The 16,068-nt window shown below is 45.1% G+C and overlaps 1 long non-coding RNA gene across 3 annotated transcripts in view; it reads left to right on the forward strand.

Annotated features, from left to right (window-relative positions):
• Positions 1–899: 899 nt before the first annotated feature.
• LOC130148959 (uncharacterized) overlaps positions 900–16,068 on the forward strand; it is a 44,162-nt gene continuing 28,993 nt past the window's right edge. For 2 of the 3 annotated variants that reach the window (XR_008821723.1, XR_008821721.1), the window contains exons 1-7: positions 900–1,325; positions 3,962–4,069; positions 4,159–4,239; positions 7,783–7,912; positions 8,656–8,735; positions 9,135–9,211; positions 10,561–13,697. This is a non-coding gene — a long non-coding RNA (uncharacterized LOC130148959). The remainder of the gene's footprint in view (positions 1,326–3,961; positions 4,070–4,158; positions 4,240–7,782; positions 7,913–8,655; positions 8,736–9,134; positions 9,212–10,560; positions 13,698–16,068) is intronic. The other variant, XR_008821722.1, reaches the window with a different exon arrangement.

Genomic DNA, 16,068 nt, shown 5'->3' on the forward strand with positions numbered 1-16,068 from the left:
CACTTTATGCATTGTGTCATAAAAATGAGTCTATTTCTTTATTTTTAATGCTGGCCGAATTATTTCCAACTGCTGCGGCAACCTCTGTCAGTGACTGCACGGCTGATGGTGTGCATGGAGCCCCGGTACAGTGTGGTGCTGCACTGCCCGTGCCTCGGGAGCTGGCGTGTCGAGGGGCCACGCACCTCCCCGCTTATTTTAAGTAGCGCTGCTTAAGCAGGGTGATAAACAACTCTTCTAAAGGGCTGGCGGGCTGTGTATTCTGCCTTCGAGGGATACAGAGTGGGTGTTTACAGCTGGTGGAAAGTCAGCTTGCTGGCGTGCTGCAGTTTGTAAAGTGTTCTGCATGACTTACCATAGCCAGCACACAGATACCTGCGGGAAGGCTCTCCCTGTCCTCCCCATTCCAGGGGGGAAGCACGGCGCTAAATAATCTCACGAGATAATGTCGGTCTGTGTGCCCGGTCCGGAGCTGGCTCAGGGCTGCACGAGGCAGTGGTGGCCCCGGCTCCGGCAGCCCTCGTGGCACAGCGTATGGGCTCCGCATCTGCACAACTGCTGCTGCGTCTTTAAGTGGGGTCGGCTGGGGGGTTGCGGGGGAGTTCTGATATTCTGTTATTGTGTGTTGTCAAAAAAACAAATCTGAATTAGTAGTCCATTCATCTGTCAGGCGTGGTGCTGCATTTTAGAAGCAGGGTCATTTATTAAGGCGTGTGGAGTGAATGGTCCTGATCTGCATCTGGAGAGTGGCAAATTGTTGGATTTAATAGCTGTAAGCTCCTCTGATCTGCAATCACTGTCTGCTGGATTTTTTCATCTGACAAAGCACTGTGCACAGTACTGTGAGGATCCTTCCCCAGCCTCTCCGGGGGAATCCTGCTGTCAGGCTGCGAACATACAGTGCATGAAGTGTGTAATTTTGAAGTCTAAACCTCTGAGAACTCACGACACTCTGAGGCAGCAGTTTGCCTTCAAAGTTGTCTCTCTACCTGTACTTACCATCTCTCGTGATACAGCACTACTGCTCACATTTCCTCTGCAGAAAGTCATAAGGTTTACTTTCTAAAAATCTCATCATCTTCTCTTAATTAGGCATTTTCACACAATGATCCATATGGGAGTCAACGACAAAGGTGCTGATGTGCAGCACAGCCTGGCCCCGTGGATGGAGATTGATAAGGCTGGCAGAGGGGCAGACCATCACCTTTGAAGACTGGATTTTCTTCTGAAACCATCAAATATGTAAAGCTGGCAGAGGAACGAAATGGCAGGGAGAGTGTGCAGTGGATGGAGCTCCTTCCCCACATCATCTGAGGGTTGCTCAGGTCAGTAGGGTTTTCACCCCAGTGCTTCCTTCTCTGTGGTTTTGGGGTTTGGTTTGGTTTTGGGGGTTTTAAGCCTATTTTTCCTAATGCCAGCTGCTCCTTACCCCCTGAATATGGCTGGTTTTAAGTGGCTGCCCCTGAGGGATGAAATGATGCCCAGCTCGCTGCCTGAGCATGAAGTCAAAGTCAGTCAGCTTGTCTCCACTGCACTAGTTGTCTATAAATCACTCCATACAGAAGGGTGATGAGACACAACTTCATAAATAACAGTTCATTAGGGGTACAGGTTTTAAACTTAAAGAGGGTAGGTTCAGACTAGGTATAAGGAATAATTTTTTTCCGATGAGGGTGATGAGGCACTGGCACAAGCTGCCCAGAGAGGTGGCAGCTGCCCCGTCCCTGGCAGTGCTCAAGGTCAGGTTGGACAAGATGCTGAGCAATGTAATGTAGTTGAAGATGGCCCTGCTCGTTGCTGGTGGGATGGACTAGATGGTCTTTAAAGGTCCCTTCCAACTCAAACCTTCTTTGACTCTATGATAAATCACGAGATTTTTTAGCTAGTTTAGCCTTCACTCTTGCACTCTTTCCTTTCCTGTTTGCCATCCTAGCTGATGTGTGGGACCTTGTTTTTCTTCTGCTTCCCACGAAGGCTCCATCTTCCATTTCATCTTGTCTTTGTATACCTCCGTCTTCCATTTGCTTCAAGAACGTAGGTACTGTGCCACTATTTTGGCTTTTTCCCCGCAAAGTAACCCAGAATTGTTACAAAGATTTGGTCAGTGATCTGAATTCCTATGTGGCATTATAAACATATTGATTTAGGAAAGCCCTTGAAAAGCACACGAACACCAGGTTTGTATTGAGTGGTTCCTGCACCAGGCTGTTGCAAAACTGTCTTCTCTGAAATGTGTAGGTGGTTGTGTCATTTCTGTAAAACCTCCCCTAGAACCATTAATACCCAGGAACGCCTGGAAGGGTTCTCCATGTGGCTGTGTGGAAATTGAAACCCACAGCATAGCCCTGGAGCACACAGGAGCTCTTTTATTTTAAACTGTAACCATGAAATAGGAAAAAAGCCCAGTGAAGCAAAAGCTTCTGCTTTTTTATTTTGTCTCTTAACATGTAAAAATAGGGGCACCTGCTGCCTGCTGGGCTTGTTAAATATGTCTTTTTATTTTCATAAATCACCACAGTAGAATTTGAATTATTTACTCAGTAAACTCGAGGCTACATTAATTTCCATTCTCCAGTTTTTTGTAACCAATTTTTTGGGCATTAGCTGTGGAGCTGTTTCCCACCCACCTTTTGTTCAGTGCCCACCTTGGCTTCCCAAGCAGGGTCCCTCCCCTTGGTGACTGCAGGGGTTTCGTGAACTTCAAAAGCAGCCTGAAATGTCAGCCACACGCAGCCCTTCTGCAGCCGCTAAATTATGGATCAGAATACAGCAGATCAAACAGTTCGGAATTATTCACTTGTGGGTCTTTGCTTGGTAAAGCAATAAAAATCTCTGCATTTCTTCTTTGGTAGTATGTGGGGTGGTTGTTAAAACATGCTCGAGAGTAATGTTATCAGGGGTATGGAGGGGGGTAATTTATTTTTTTTTTAAGCGAGGCACTTCAATCAAAGCTTCATTCTACTGTAAACCCAATTAGCTTCAGTCTGCCAAATCAGCTTGGCTGTCTGCAAGAATGTATGTAAGGCTATGAATAATTGCTAAACTCAGTTTTCTTTCTATCTAAGAAATGCCATGAGGCTTTTGTTACCACTAGATAAACCCTCTGCACTTGTCTCTGAGGTTCCAGCTGAAGACACCCGTTCAAAAATCATAAATGTGTTTGAATAGTATTTGGTGTGTGAGGAGGCTCAGTGAAAAGCGAGTGCTTGCTTTGCTTTGGAGCAGAAGGTTGCTGAGCCCAGGTCCTGGGCTCCTCCAGACACTCGGGGATTTTGCCATCAGCTTTAGTGGGGGCAGGGCTGAGAGTGTACATAGCTTTATGGCATGTGGCTGCAGAAGCAGCCCGTTGCTGTAGGAAAACAGTAGCAGGGCTGTCTCCCGTGTCATACAAGAGGAAAGGTTAGAAAATTAAATGCTCCAACAATATGTGTGGAAAATGGGTCACCCTACTTTGTGCAAGGAAGCGCGCAGGATGCTCTTGCTGTATTTTAATATGCCACGTGCTGGTTTCGAGCAGTTTGGACGTGGTTTGGCAGCTGGGATGATATCATGTGAGAACATCAGGCTGTGCTGGCGTATGGGGTACTTGGACACCCCTGGCTGGGGGGGCACAGCCAGCAGGCTGGGCTCTGAGGGATGAGATCAGAGGTGTCTGTGGGACTGAGCTGCACAAGCCACCCCCACGGAGAGGTGGGACACGCAGGGAGCCGCTGGCATCACCTGCTCTGAGTTTTGTCCAGGCTCCTTCCTATCATGAAGGTATGTGCTGTAGATCCTTTTGCTTTTGGCCAGTTGGTGAATATAGGATGTGTTTCCTAAAATAAGAAAGGCTGGCCGCGTTGATATATTTGGTTAGTTTAAATAGAACTCACCTTCCCCATCTGCAGTGGGTCCCCTTAAATACTTACTTGCCTTTCCACCATGCATGCACAATATCCCTGTTTTCCCTCTCCATCTCTAGGCTTGCCTAAAAGTCGTCAGAGGGTGGCGAGTCACCCATCCAACTGGAGCTGAGAGTCTGCTTTTTGCTTCTGAAACAGGACCATGATTTCTGTTCGTGTCTCTCAAGGTTGGTCATGTTCTAATTACATCTTGAAGACTCCCCAGCTGTTTTCTTTCCAAAAATAATTTTTAAATTTATTTTCCTTCAAACCTAAGGTTCAGGAAGTGATATACGACTCCGTGTGATGGCCATGGGTGGTGAGCTCTGTGACAAGATTTCAATGCTTCAGGGAAAAGGTTGGATGTTCTGCAAGATTTGGAAATGCTCAGAATTTGATTACTTAAGTGGTAAATGATGTGTATTTACAGTCACAGACATATAGGCAGCATTATTTAATTTTTTTTCGCCAGATACGGCATTACATAAAGCATCACGACGTTATTCCATTTCTCTTTTGTAATGTCTGCCAAAAGTAATATGTTTGCACTAAGACTGAAAAATTTAGATATGAAAATATTTCCAATGCTACAGGTGAAGATGTGATTTTGGCTAATTTTATTATAGCAGGTACGTAAGTGAGCGCCTGTTTTGACAACTATGAACTAAGTTGCACAAACTAGGAGTGACGGTGTGACTCCCAGCAGCAGAAGCCAGCGCCATACTGGTTTGTCACAGCTCCAGCTTCCCTTTTCCTACACAAGTGATGGTGGTGTCTGCTGTCCCCTGTACACAGCAATCTGCAAACCACTACTTTCTCAATTACTTCCAGTGTGTATGTGGGGGCAGCACGGAGGAGCAGGTGATACTTGTAATAGTATGTTATCAACAGGGGAAGATTTCATTTTCTTCAAATAGAGCCCATGTCTGAATACCTGCAAGACTCACAGACACTCTGAAATCTAGAGGGAAATTTTAGTCTTAGCTCTTTCTGTGGGATAATCTAAAACCCACACATGTCCTGTTTCTTTTGGGAAAGGTATTGACAGAGTGATGGCTGCTGCTGCTGTATCTGGGTGCGATCAACAGCACAGACCCAAGAAGACTTGGGTGGTCCTCTAGTGACTCTTCCAAGCAGTGTAAAGCACCACACAGTGTATTGGATCAGGGGGAAAGCCCTTAAAAATAGCTGTGAGAGGAGTTTCATTGGATGAAGGATTTGTCCCAGGCAGCAATTAGTAAGTCTGTTGCTGTTAGGGAATTAAAACCACAGGTTAACGTGATGAGCAGTAATTGAGCATCATGATTGAGTTGGGCCCTGCCTTTGTGCCGGGCAGACCTCATCGGTGCTTTTTTACCCAGAGGCTCTTCAGAGCACCCGCTCTTCACGTTGGTCCTTGGTCCTGGTGGCATCCAAGTAGGTGTGATTTATCTGGAAGGAAATAATAGATGTATTAAACTCGGGGGTTACTGGGCATTGAGAAATGCCATTTGTTATGTGAGGGGGGGGGGAGGTTGTTTGGTGTGGATGCCAGTTATTTTAAGTTGGTTTTTTTTTTTTAAAAAAAAAAAAAAAGAGGAGGTATGTCAGCCTCCTTCGTGAGCTATCAAGAGTGGCCAAAATTGTCAAAGGGCTGCGTTGGGGCTACAGAAAAATGGTCATGCTGCTGCTTCCCTATTTCATTAGTAACCATTTTGGTATGTTCGTTACCCAAGGACATCGTCATAAACTGTTTTGTCCTGACTGGTTATGCCATTCACTAAAATGTCAGTGATAGTGTGTAAAACACAACTGAGAAATTAAGGATAATTTCAGTAGCTGTGAATGAGCTACAGCCTTGCTTAGCGGATAGAGTCTTCAGAGAAAGGAAAGCTGAAGAGATTTTGTCTTTTTCAGTCTTTATACTCCTGGTGATATTACAGTTATTGGTTAGGAGCAAGAGAAGTTTTACTCCCACTTTTTTTCATTTTTTGCTGATTGTGGAGTCTCGGTGTGCAAACCCACTGCATCTCAGGTGAGATGCTCATGGCATGCATCCAGGGGAGCTGATGGAGCCCGTCCAGAGCTACGGGAATTGTGGCATGGAGTCTGAGCCGTGCCCTTCCACACAACCCAGGAGCAGGGCTCCATCTCCTTCAGCATTTGCTTGAGGCTTTTTACTTGTTTTCTGTTTATGTGTCGCTGCTTAGGATGAGTTCTTATAACTTGTTGCTAAAAAGTACTAGGAGCCTGGCACAGGTTGGGCTTTGTGGTGGGGAAGGGGTGGGATGCATGTCTCGGCAGAATTTAGCACGCTTATCTCAGCGCTTTGTAACTGCAGAGAGCTCTGGAATGGAAGAACATGTGGAAGCTATTTTAGATTTATACATACCTATATATATATATGGTGCTTTAAATGCAATTAGGGAGATTCAGCTGAAGGTTTTACATTAGCTGCTTGAGGCACGGCAGCTGTAAGTGATGCTCCCAGCAGTGAGCTGCAGTTTGCTAAATGGAGAGGGGCCACCCAGCTGCCCCTCTCCTGGCCATGTCTAGGGGCTGGAGCGCTCTGGAGGAGGTAGCAGACAGGCTCCTGCAAGGAATTCCAGAAATTTCCTCAGATGGATTTAGCAGCGTGATATGTGATATCATCAGTATATAGAACATTGTTGTGGCTTCTAGTCCAACAAACGACTCGAGCACAGCACGTGCAGGCATAGATTTGTGTGAGGAATTCTGGCAACTGGACTGATGATTGTAGCCAAAGAAAGAAGTGTGGGTTTTCACCTCGTTTGAATGTTCAAGCATGTGCCGTGATGTTTTGATTCATCAGGAGCAATCGGGCGGTACCCTGCAGTATGCCAAACTTGTGGGCAGCATCCACACTCCTCTCATGGGGCAGAACCTACGTGGCACCACAGAAATGAAAACGTTGAGGCAGCTCGGAGCTCTCGGAGCGTCTTTGGGACCGCGGCAGCAGCAGCGGGACCATTGGCTCTGCAGGAGCCCGGCGTTGGGGCAGAGCCTGAGAGGTGTGTGGGAGCCACAGGAGCACCGGGCTGGGGCAGGGACCCGGCCCCCAGGGTTGGCCAAGTGGAACAGATGTGCTTTGGCCACCCGTCACTTTTGATGGCTCAGCTCCGCTCAGCTGCAGCTTAGAGCCAATTAATTTTATGAATCCTATTTGTAGCTCATGTTCCTCCTTATATAATCCTCATTTGTTTCAAATGAGCAGAGAGTGTGCCCCTGAGATTCTAAACATACCTCTTTATTAAAGTTTAAACAGAGATTGTTGCCTACAGAAGCTAAACTTAGCACTAATATATGAAATGAGATGGAGAGAATCCTTTTAAATCCCCTACCAGGTGTTAGGTAACATGGCAGAGTGAAGCGGGGGGAGAAGGTGACTGCATAGTGTCGCAAACGTCAGCATTAATGATCTATTGTACTTATTTCTCCAGTAAGCAGAAGGAGATGAAAAACAAAAATGCAGGAGTTAATTGGGTGGTTGCACAGCGATCAGTCTTCGCTTTTGTTCTCCGCTCCCCGTGAAGCCCTGCGCTGCCGGAGTGACAGCTGTGAGTAGCAGCACGCAGCTGGGGCAGTGCCTTATCCGTACGGCTGCATCAAACACAGGGCAGGAAAACGATTTTAATGAAGCCTCGTCCCATTCAGATCTCAGGGAGTGAGCAGCCGGCGGTGGCTGGGCTGGAGAGGGGTCCGGCGGCTGCCCCCCACCACCCGGCCGGGGATGCCAGCAGCAGGATGGGTCTGTCCTCTCCTCCCTCCGCCCTCAGGAGGGGCTTGGAGAGTGTTTCGAGAGGAGTTTTATAGCTGACAGAGGCAATCGGAGATCACATGTTATTTTATATATATATATTTAGATATCTCTCACGTGAAACTGCTTTCCCTCATGCTGCAGAGGTCGCTGGGTGCCCGAGTCAGGATGTCGATCTCACCTGCAGCCCCGAGGTCCTTTCCCAGGCTTGTGGCTCATCTTCCAAGGATATTCCCGCACAACCCAAAGCGTGAGAGAAACCAGATTGTTTAAGGTATTGAAGTTTTTAATGAACCAAACTGAGAAGCGCTCAGCTTTTCGAATAAGCACACAGGTAAAGAGCACAAGGGGGAGAGGAAGGCAGCAGCCGCTTTGCACTTCAGGGAGCACCGGCTTTGGTGGCCACGGTGGCCATGGCACCCCTCTCTGAAATCGATGAAGGCACCCCTCTCTGAAATCGATGAAGGCACCCCTCTCTGAAATCGATGAAAGTCTATTCTGCCTTAGAGTGATAGATTGCTTTGGGATCCCCGTAGAACTTTTCTCCAAATTGCAAACTGGATGAGAGCCTTACAAATTATGAAAGCCCTGAATTCAGTGCATGTTGATTTTCTGGCCTCTGTTCTGTGTCGCTGTGGGAGCAGCGAGCAGAAGGGAAGGTCAGAGGTGAGCTGGGCTCCCAGCGGAGCTGCGGCACTGGGCAGAGCCGGGGGGGGGGGGGGGGGGGGGCGGGGGGGCTGGGACTGCCCCCAGGCACAGGTCCAGGGGGAAGGCAGTGTCACGTAGGAGTTTTTGGAGATCTACTTTAACAAGGTCTTTTCTATTCTGTTCTGTATTTCTTTTCTGTAGCCCAGTTTAAAGCTGGCTGGGTATGTGTAGAGGGCAAATTCCCTACTACGACGAGCAGCTCTCCCTGTAACAGTTGTCGAGTCAAATTAAGTTGCAGGAGTCTATACCAGAAAAGATTTGCTTTTCCTCTAAGGAACACTGGGATATTTGTCAATTCCTCTCCATTAGAAAGCTAACCCATTCAGAGGTAAAGATGAAAAGTGAAAAGCCCATGAAGATCAGATGGAAGAATCAGAATTATCATTCAGGTAACCCAGCTACCTTTGCACTGTCACCATGGAGATCCCCGTTATCTCCTGCTCCTTGCATGCAAAGTGCTGAGAAACACTGGTTTCATAATTGGCATCGTATTTCTTGGGGTATATTAAGCTTGCCTGTGGAATAATGCCCATCAGGTCCTGGATGGTTTCAGATAACTAGCAGCAATATATTGAATCAGATGATTCGATATTATGATTTTCAATCCAGGGATTATTCCATGTTTCCATGCGCAGTGCGAGGCTGGAGATGACTGACTGTAACTGTGCTGGGGGGGAGCTCAGGCGGTCCGGGGCTGGTGGCTGCTGAGAAGAAAATGGTGGTTTTGATTGACGAATAAAGTAGACTACATTACGCTTTCCTTGCTCTATGTTCCTTATATTTTTCAGATTTCTGTACTCCGACTCTGATTTTCCTGGATTTGTGACTTGGAAAATACCTTTGCTCTGCAGTGCTTGCTCAGAAGGTGTGTGGATCCAGTCTAAACTTTGCCTTTTTTTCTTTCTTTTTTTTTTTTTTTTTTTTTTTTTAATGCAGGTCAGTACATGGGGGCTCAAACAAATCTTTCACACAAGAAATACAATTAGATGTAGCTTTTAAAATTGTCTTTATGATCTGCCTTCAGTGCATTAAGTAGCTGTCTTCGATGAATTCAGCTGGTGCATTCCCTGCATTCCCTCCTTTTCCCATCCAGCACGTTTCAGGGCTGACAGAGGAAAAGTGTCACATTTGTGGCTGTAGCTTTAAATGAAATAAAAATTTGTCTGTCATCCTCTTGTGTCCCTAAAACAATTTAGTCCTACTGTAATTATTAGCATTCTCATTAAGAACAGTTTAGCTGAAAATCAAGACACAAAGATGCAGTGACTTCATCAAAGCAACTCAAATCCAGATAAAGCTAGGTTTCTAATTCGACTTCTATGCTTTGAAATAAATCCTCAGAGCATCAATTACTGTATCTGTTGTAAAGCAATTACTATCACCCCTCCATTTCTCCCCTTTACATGTTTTAATTTAATTATTATTTTTGCTCTGAAATATAGGGTAAAGAATTTTGTAGTTCCTCAAGAAGAACTAAAGCAGACAACAGATTTCCGTAAAAGCAGAAATTGCTTTCTTTTGTAATCAGGTTGATTAGACTCATGTATAATCATACACAGCAGGTGGGAAGATTAACATTTCACTAATTCCTAGTGGTCATTACTGCAAGGAAATTTAATCTGCAGAGTTCACAAGGATTGGAGTTGCATGCTGGTAAAGCTCATTTAAAAGACAGAGCAAAAACAACACAACTTTATATTCTGGAATCCGGTTTTGCTCAAAAATATTTTGGCCTGCGGGCAATACGTGTACACCCAGTATCTTCTACTTAATTGAAAAATAGATTTGTATTGATCGTGAGCACTTAACAAGCACATTCAGAACCCATTCCCGTTCCCAGTTACTTTGGTGGGGAATACAGGCATACCCTCAGCAGGTTAATTTGGTTGATAAGATATTTTTACAGCAAATGTATTTTTTTTTCCCTATGTGTGGGCTGTATTAGTACACAGCACTAATAGATTCAGTTTTCATATTTGGATCAATTTGGAATCATTCTGCTGAAGTTGAACAAGTTTTTATATTTTTTTCATATGAAAACAAAATGTGACATAATTATTATGATCAGATTCTGCTTCACTAACCAAGATGTGTGTGGGTTTAAATTCAAAGCTCCAAAATAAATAAAATGCCCAGCAGCTTGTGATGTGAAAGTTATGGTCATCTGTTAACTCTTGTGCCTACCCCTCTGCTCTCTGGACCACTTGCTTGTAGACTTTACATCGACGTCCAGTGGTGCAGCTCAGGGTGGTCTGTGACTAAGCTGGAAGTGCTTGAAGGAATATTGGATGGGTAAGTAGGGATGACTCCTCTGCTTCTTTACTTGTGTGGGGTCCAGCTGAGACTTAGCTACGTTTTCTGTCTCCCGTGAGCAAGAGCAAGGGGAGATGAAAGACCAGAAAGGAAGACAGTGTTAAGTCCACAATTACCAGCATTATTGAGCGGGAGATGGAAGCCGAGCGGGAGTTTAGCAGGGTAAGCAGCATGCTCCTCCTCCCTCGCCTGGGAGTGGCTCCTTGTGCTGCACCACCTGGGAGATCCCAAGGGTATGAACACCTCAGGAAGCTGGAGTAGAAAGATGGGGAAGGAGAGTTTAAACTGGGCACGTTGTGGCCCCTATTCTTGAACAAATCACAGCACCATGTGGCCCTACCATCACAAAACTAGTAGTCCGTGGCCAGGTGCCTCACTTCTAACATCGTTACCAGTTGAAGTTGCTTTGAAGACATCTAAAAAAGCATCTCGTCCTGTTCATGCCCACTGAAAAGCCTGTCTCTCAACACTGCCCACACAAGAAATTGGGAACTGCGCCGAACCCATGGAGCCTTGTCACTATTCCTGGGCTGCTGTGGACCAAGAAGGTCTTGGGGACAAGAGGTAAGGTGCCACCGCAGGGCAGAGCCGGCTCGGCTCAATGGTTGTCCCTCCAGCGGGACCCTGTCCTGCTGGTCTGCACAGAGGGATTTCTCCGGTCCCCCTCTAAACACGAGGACTGCAGCAACTCTCCTGTTGACTTAGCTGGGAACATCAGGCTCATTTTCTTACCTAATGCTTCAAAGGTAAAAATACACTCCTTTGATCTGTGCAGCTAAAAGTGTCATTGAGCTATGTTGTTAAAAAAATTTATAAAAAATGACCAGATGGCACAGTAGCTGGATTTGGCTGGCTTAGAATAGGGTATTATTCCAACACAGATAACAACGTATCCCTCCAAATAAAACAAGTGACCACAGAGCATATGTTTTATTGAACATCAGAGATTTTTACTGTGATAATTACAATGATACAATGCTGGTGTCCTTTATCCATAGAAAGCTTCGATGAGCCTGAGCCCCGGTGGGGCTGGTGATGCTTTCTTGTCCCTTGCAGGTCCATGAACTCGCATGAAAATGTGGCTGAGGCTTAAAGCACTGGCCCAACCCTGCTGCTCTGCCAAAGTTATGCTAAGCTCAGCATCACTGACGCTGTAATGTGGGTAAAGAAAATCAGAGTAAACTCCTGCAAGAGTTTACTTCCACTTGATTTTTCAAGTTCTGGGTGCAGAATAACAGCCACAAAATATGTGGCATAAATCAAAGCAAGTTAAGTGCAGCTAAAATAGGTTAATAGTGGTGTAGGTGGTGGTTTAAAAATCAGGAACAGCTGAAAATTTGACTGCACTGATGTTAATGCTGTGTTAGCCTGGGAAAGGGATGGTTTTTTGTAAGTCAGTCTTCAGCCAGTTCCAGCCTCAACCCTTGAATGCAGCCTGCTGTTCAGAAGGAGCTTAGCATTCCAGTTTAATCATGGCCAAAATACAAAGTAATGTGTATAGATAATTGGGTGTGTGCATGGTGCTTAACCCACACTGCCATTCATAGTTTGGAAATGTTATTGGGGCTTAAGTGATGGAGTCACCAAGCACTGCTGGAGGGTTTGCCCCTGCGGGAGAATTTACATCCCACGTAAAATCGGGTACCTTGAACCCATGATGGTGGTGCAGGTGAAATGGTGGGGTGACCCACCTGGACTAACAGGGTGCCCTGGGATGGATGGGTGCCTCGCTCCTGCCCTCCACAGTCTGGCATCCTGACTCAGTGCCTCAAGTTAGGCACATCCCGTCTTTGGGTTAAAAAAGGAGGGCAGGAGCCTTGAGGGGCTCCAGGAGAATGCAGGGGAAGAGCAAACGGGAAGACACCAGGGGACTGTCACTAGCAAAGATAACAAAATTAACAAGTAAACTAAGAGGCAAGTTAGAACATCAATATGCACAGCAATAAGTGACAATGAATCACCAGAGATCTGTTGCTTTAATGATGCTGTTGTTAAAATGATGGCCTAGAGCGATTTCAGACCACGTATACTGAATTTTGGCTGATGCTTATCAATTTATATGCAAGAAAATTTATAGCATGCAACCCAAATGAAACAGTCCTTTGGACAAGAAGAAATGGATTGCAGGTGCAAACAAGCATGAAATGAAAATCTACTAATGAGTTTCCATTAGCAGCTAAATACATAATCGAATAATTTTTAGCCAACATAGAGCAATGAGAAAATCAATTTATTCCTCATAAGTACTACTGTGTGGATTGATGCTCTAGTACATCTAAAGCTGGTTTTGTTAAGCGAAAGGCGAGCCTTGGGTTCAGTTAAAGCTCAGCTAATAGCAGCAGAGCATGGGTTAGGTGTTACTGAATATGAGTGCAATAGATTTTATTTGGAAACTCTGAATAACATGAGATAAAATGAGGTATTAGTATGGAGTATTTCCATCTGAAAGCTAGACACTAAAATATTTCAGCAAGATGAACTAGCACTGGCACATCTGAATTTACTTATGACTGTCCATTAATGAAATAAGCATTGTACTTCATCTGCTCTTGAAGCAACGGTATCCTCAATTTCCTTTCTTTTTGCCTTAAACAGCCTCTACCTGAGTTTTGCTTGCATGGTGTTTTCACACCTTATTCAGCTATGGTAAATATTTCTCCTCCACCTACGGAGACCCTGATTCCAAGGCTCTCACAGCCATAGATATAAACAACATAACTTTGAAAAGCCAGTTTGAAAGTGTTGGTGAGGGTTCTGCAGCAGAAGACACACGTTGGTGTCAAAGAGGCACCACTTCAGCAGCACGCATGAGAACGGCAAAACCGTGTGTTTGCGCAGTTCCTGCAGGGAGTGACATTTATACTGAGAAACTGGCTCGTATGTGCAGTACAAATAATGCAGTGTTTCTTCCAGGCCAGGTTCTTCACCTTTCCTCCCAGCAGTGTACGTGTCTCCTGGACCTCATGGGGATACTGGTGGAGAAAATGCCGTTCCACAGAGTGGAGCTCTGATGGGCACGATTTGGCCTCTGCTCTCCAGTGAGTTTAATTATGGAGAGGTTGGTGGGTGTCTGATTCACTCCCTTAGAAGCACAGCGCTGTGAATGAACTAAAAGCACCCCGTACTTTTCAGGGCAAAATACCGAAATTAAGAGGAATTTTAATTGGGATAGGCTTGGAGACTGACATTAATCACAACATTTTAAGGCTCAGTATTTTGTGAGTCAATGTATGTATAATATTTACCAAACCAGAAGTCTAAGGAAATAATAATAATGGAGAAGGAGAAACCCAAGATCTTTATAGCACCTTTTCTCAAGGAAGAATTAATTGTGATAGCTCAGCCTTACTAAGTTTTTTAAAACCCTGATTGATAGATGGGGATCCTAGATCAGAAGTAGTTACTTGATTGAGACAGGTTTCAGTGGACATTATTTCTCAGCAGATCTTATACACGGAGATTGAAGCTTATAATGAGCTGAAAAACAAATAGACTTGCTTGGACACATAATACTTCTAGACAAGCCTTCAATAAATGCATGGCTGCATATAAATCTCCTATTTTAGCATGACAAACGTATCCCTTCATAACAGAAACTTCAGCAAACTCCACGGAAATGCTCTGCCTGGTGGCAGTCCAAACGAGGAAGAAGCTGGAGCACAATTGAGCTAATCACCAGGCTGCATGTCTCGAGTTGGGCGAGCAGCTCTGGCACGCCAATAGCACCTCGCTCTGCAAACCGCCACGTTGAATTTGACGAAGTGACAGCTTGTATTCACGTAGCGCTTTGCATTTGACGGGATCCCTATTGGATTTGCAAATTTGTCAAACTGAAATATAGCCTGTTCACTACTGAAGCCAGCTTCCTTCGGCATGGAAAGCATATAACTCTGCGAGACAACGAGAGCAGGGAGTGATGAACAACGCGCTGCGCAAACTGCAAAGGGGAATTGGGGCAGGTGCAACGAACTAACTTGACATTTGGTGGGAACGTGGGAGTTCTTACAAGACAATTTCTGAAAAATACAATGTGGCATCTCTCGTGTATTCAGAATTCCAGGTGTGGGTTTCTTCTGAAAGCAGAGCCTCTAGCTCCAGGCATCTGTCAGATTCGCAGGCTGTAAGGCAGTAGGAAAAAAATCTTTTGACCCCAAAAAAGATGTCCAAGAAATGACTAAATGCTCTATTTCCTATATTAGAAGAGGTTAGCGACTTTTGTCTAGATCATACCACTGCCACAGAGTATGACTTCGTCAGAAAATGGTGATGGTGGTGAGAACGTGGGGTCTTCCCATGGGCTGCTGCCTGTGGCCATGCGTCTTCCAGATCATCCTTATCCTGGCATTGCCACTGCAGCGCCCTTTGCCCTCTCGCAGATGCACAAAGGTAGAGGTAAATCTTAAATCCATGGAGACTGCTGTTCTTAGGCTCACACTTGAGCTATTTCCTACAGAATTACTGTCACTTACAGCAGAACAAATGCCTGATAGAAAAGAATCAGGAAAGATATCTTTTTTTTATGGTCTTTACCAGTTATTATTGTAGTGATGATGGCTTTCAGGGAACTGGAGATGGCTGTGTCAGAAGTGGTAATGGCACTTGGGAGCTGTTGATTACCTCCACAGTGTGCCATTTTACCACATTGGATAAAGACATCTCTGTTCTCTGAAAGCCATTGGTGATTCAGTGATAATACAAAAATCAAATTGGATTCCAGGTGCTTTCCTGGCATCCTGTGTTTAAAACGGGATGTCCCTGTGCCGCATAGAGTGAGATGATTTGATTACAAACACGCCATAGAAAACACGCTGCAAAATACCTTGTTTCCAATAAGAACCTGTTTATATCTGAAATTTAAACCAAAGTGAGACATAAATTACTGGACATTATCTGGATATGGCTGAAATTTCTGCGACTTGTTTGACATGACTTGTCTGAGAAAATGCCTGCGTTTTGGGCCCAGCCTCCTGACAGTTTCCCATTGTCTCCAGCCTTAGTGTGTTCTACAGAAGGCAAACAAGAAAACAAAGTATTTCTGTGACTTTCTCCAGAACTGGGAATGCTGGGGTAACTTTGAGATACTGGCAAGGTCTCCCCGAATGCACCTGCATGGGTACTATGTGCAGATACGTGATGACAGGCAAGAAACCAGGAACACAAGGAAGAGAAAATGTTAGTTCCCAAGAAAGTTTTGTCAAAGCGCTAGAAATGTTTACACAGCCTACCTCGCTCCACCTTGGAGCACCAGCTAAAGTATATCTCCCTTCCCATCTTCCTCTAAAACTCTAAATGAGAAACAAATAAAATTTTTGTAACCTTATATAGCCACTGCCATAACCCTATGTACCAGCCAGCATCCTTTATCTCTCACTAGCTGGAAATCTCGCTTTTTCATTGCACTGAATCACC

The sequence above is a fragment of the Falco biarmicus genome, chromosome 4 (genome assembly GCF_023638135.1).
Source record: "Falco biarmicus isolate bFalBia1 chromosome 4, bFalBia1.pri, whole genome shotgun sequence".
Taxonomy (NCBI): domain Eukaryota; kingdom Metazoa; phylum Chordata; class Aves; order Falconiformes; family Falconidae; genus Falco; species Falco biarmicus.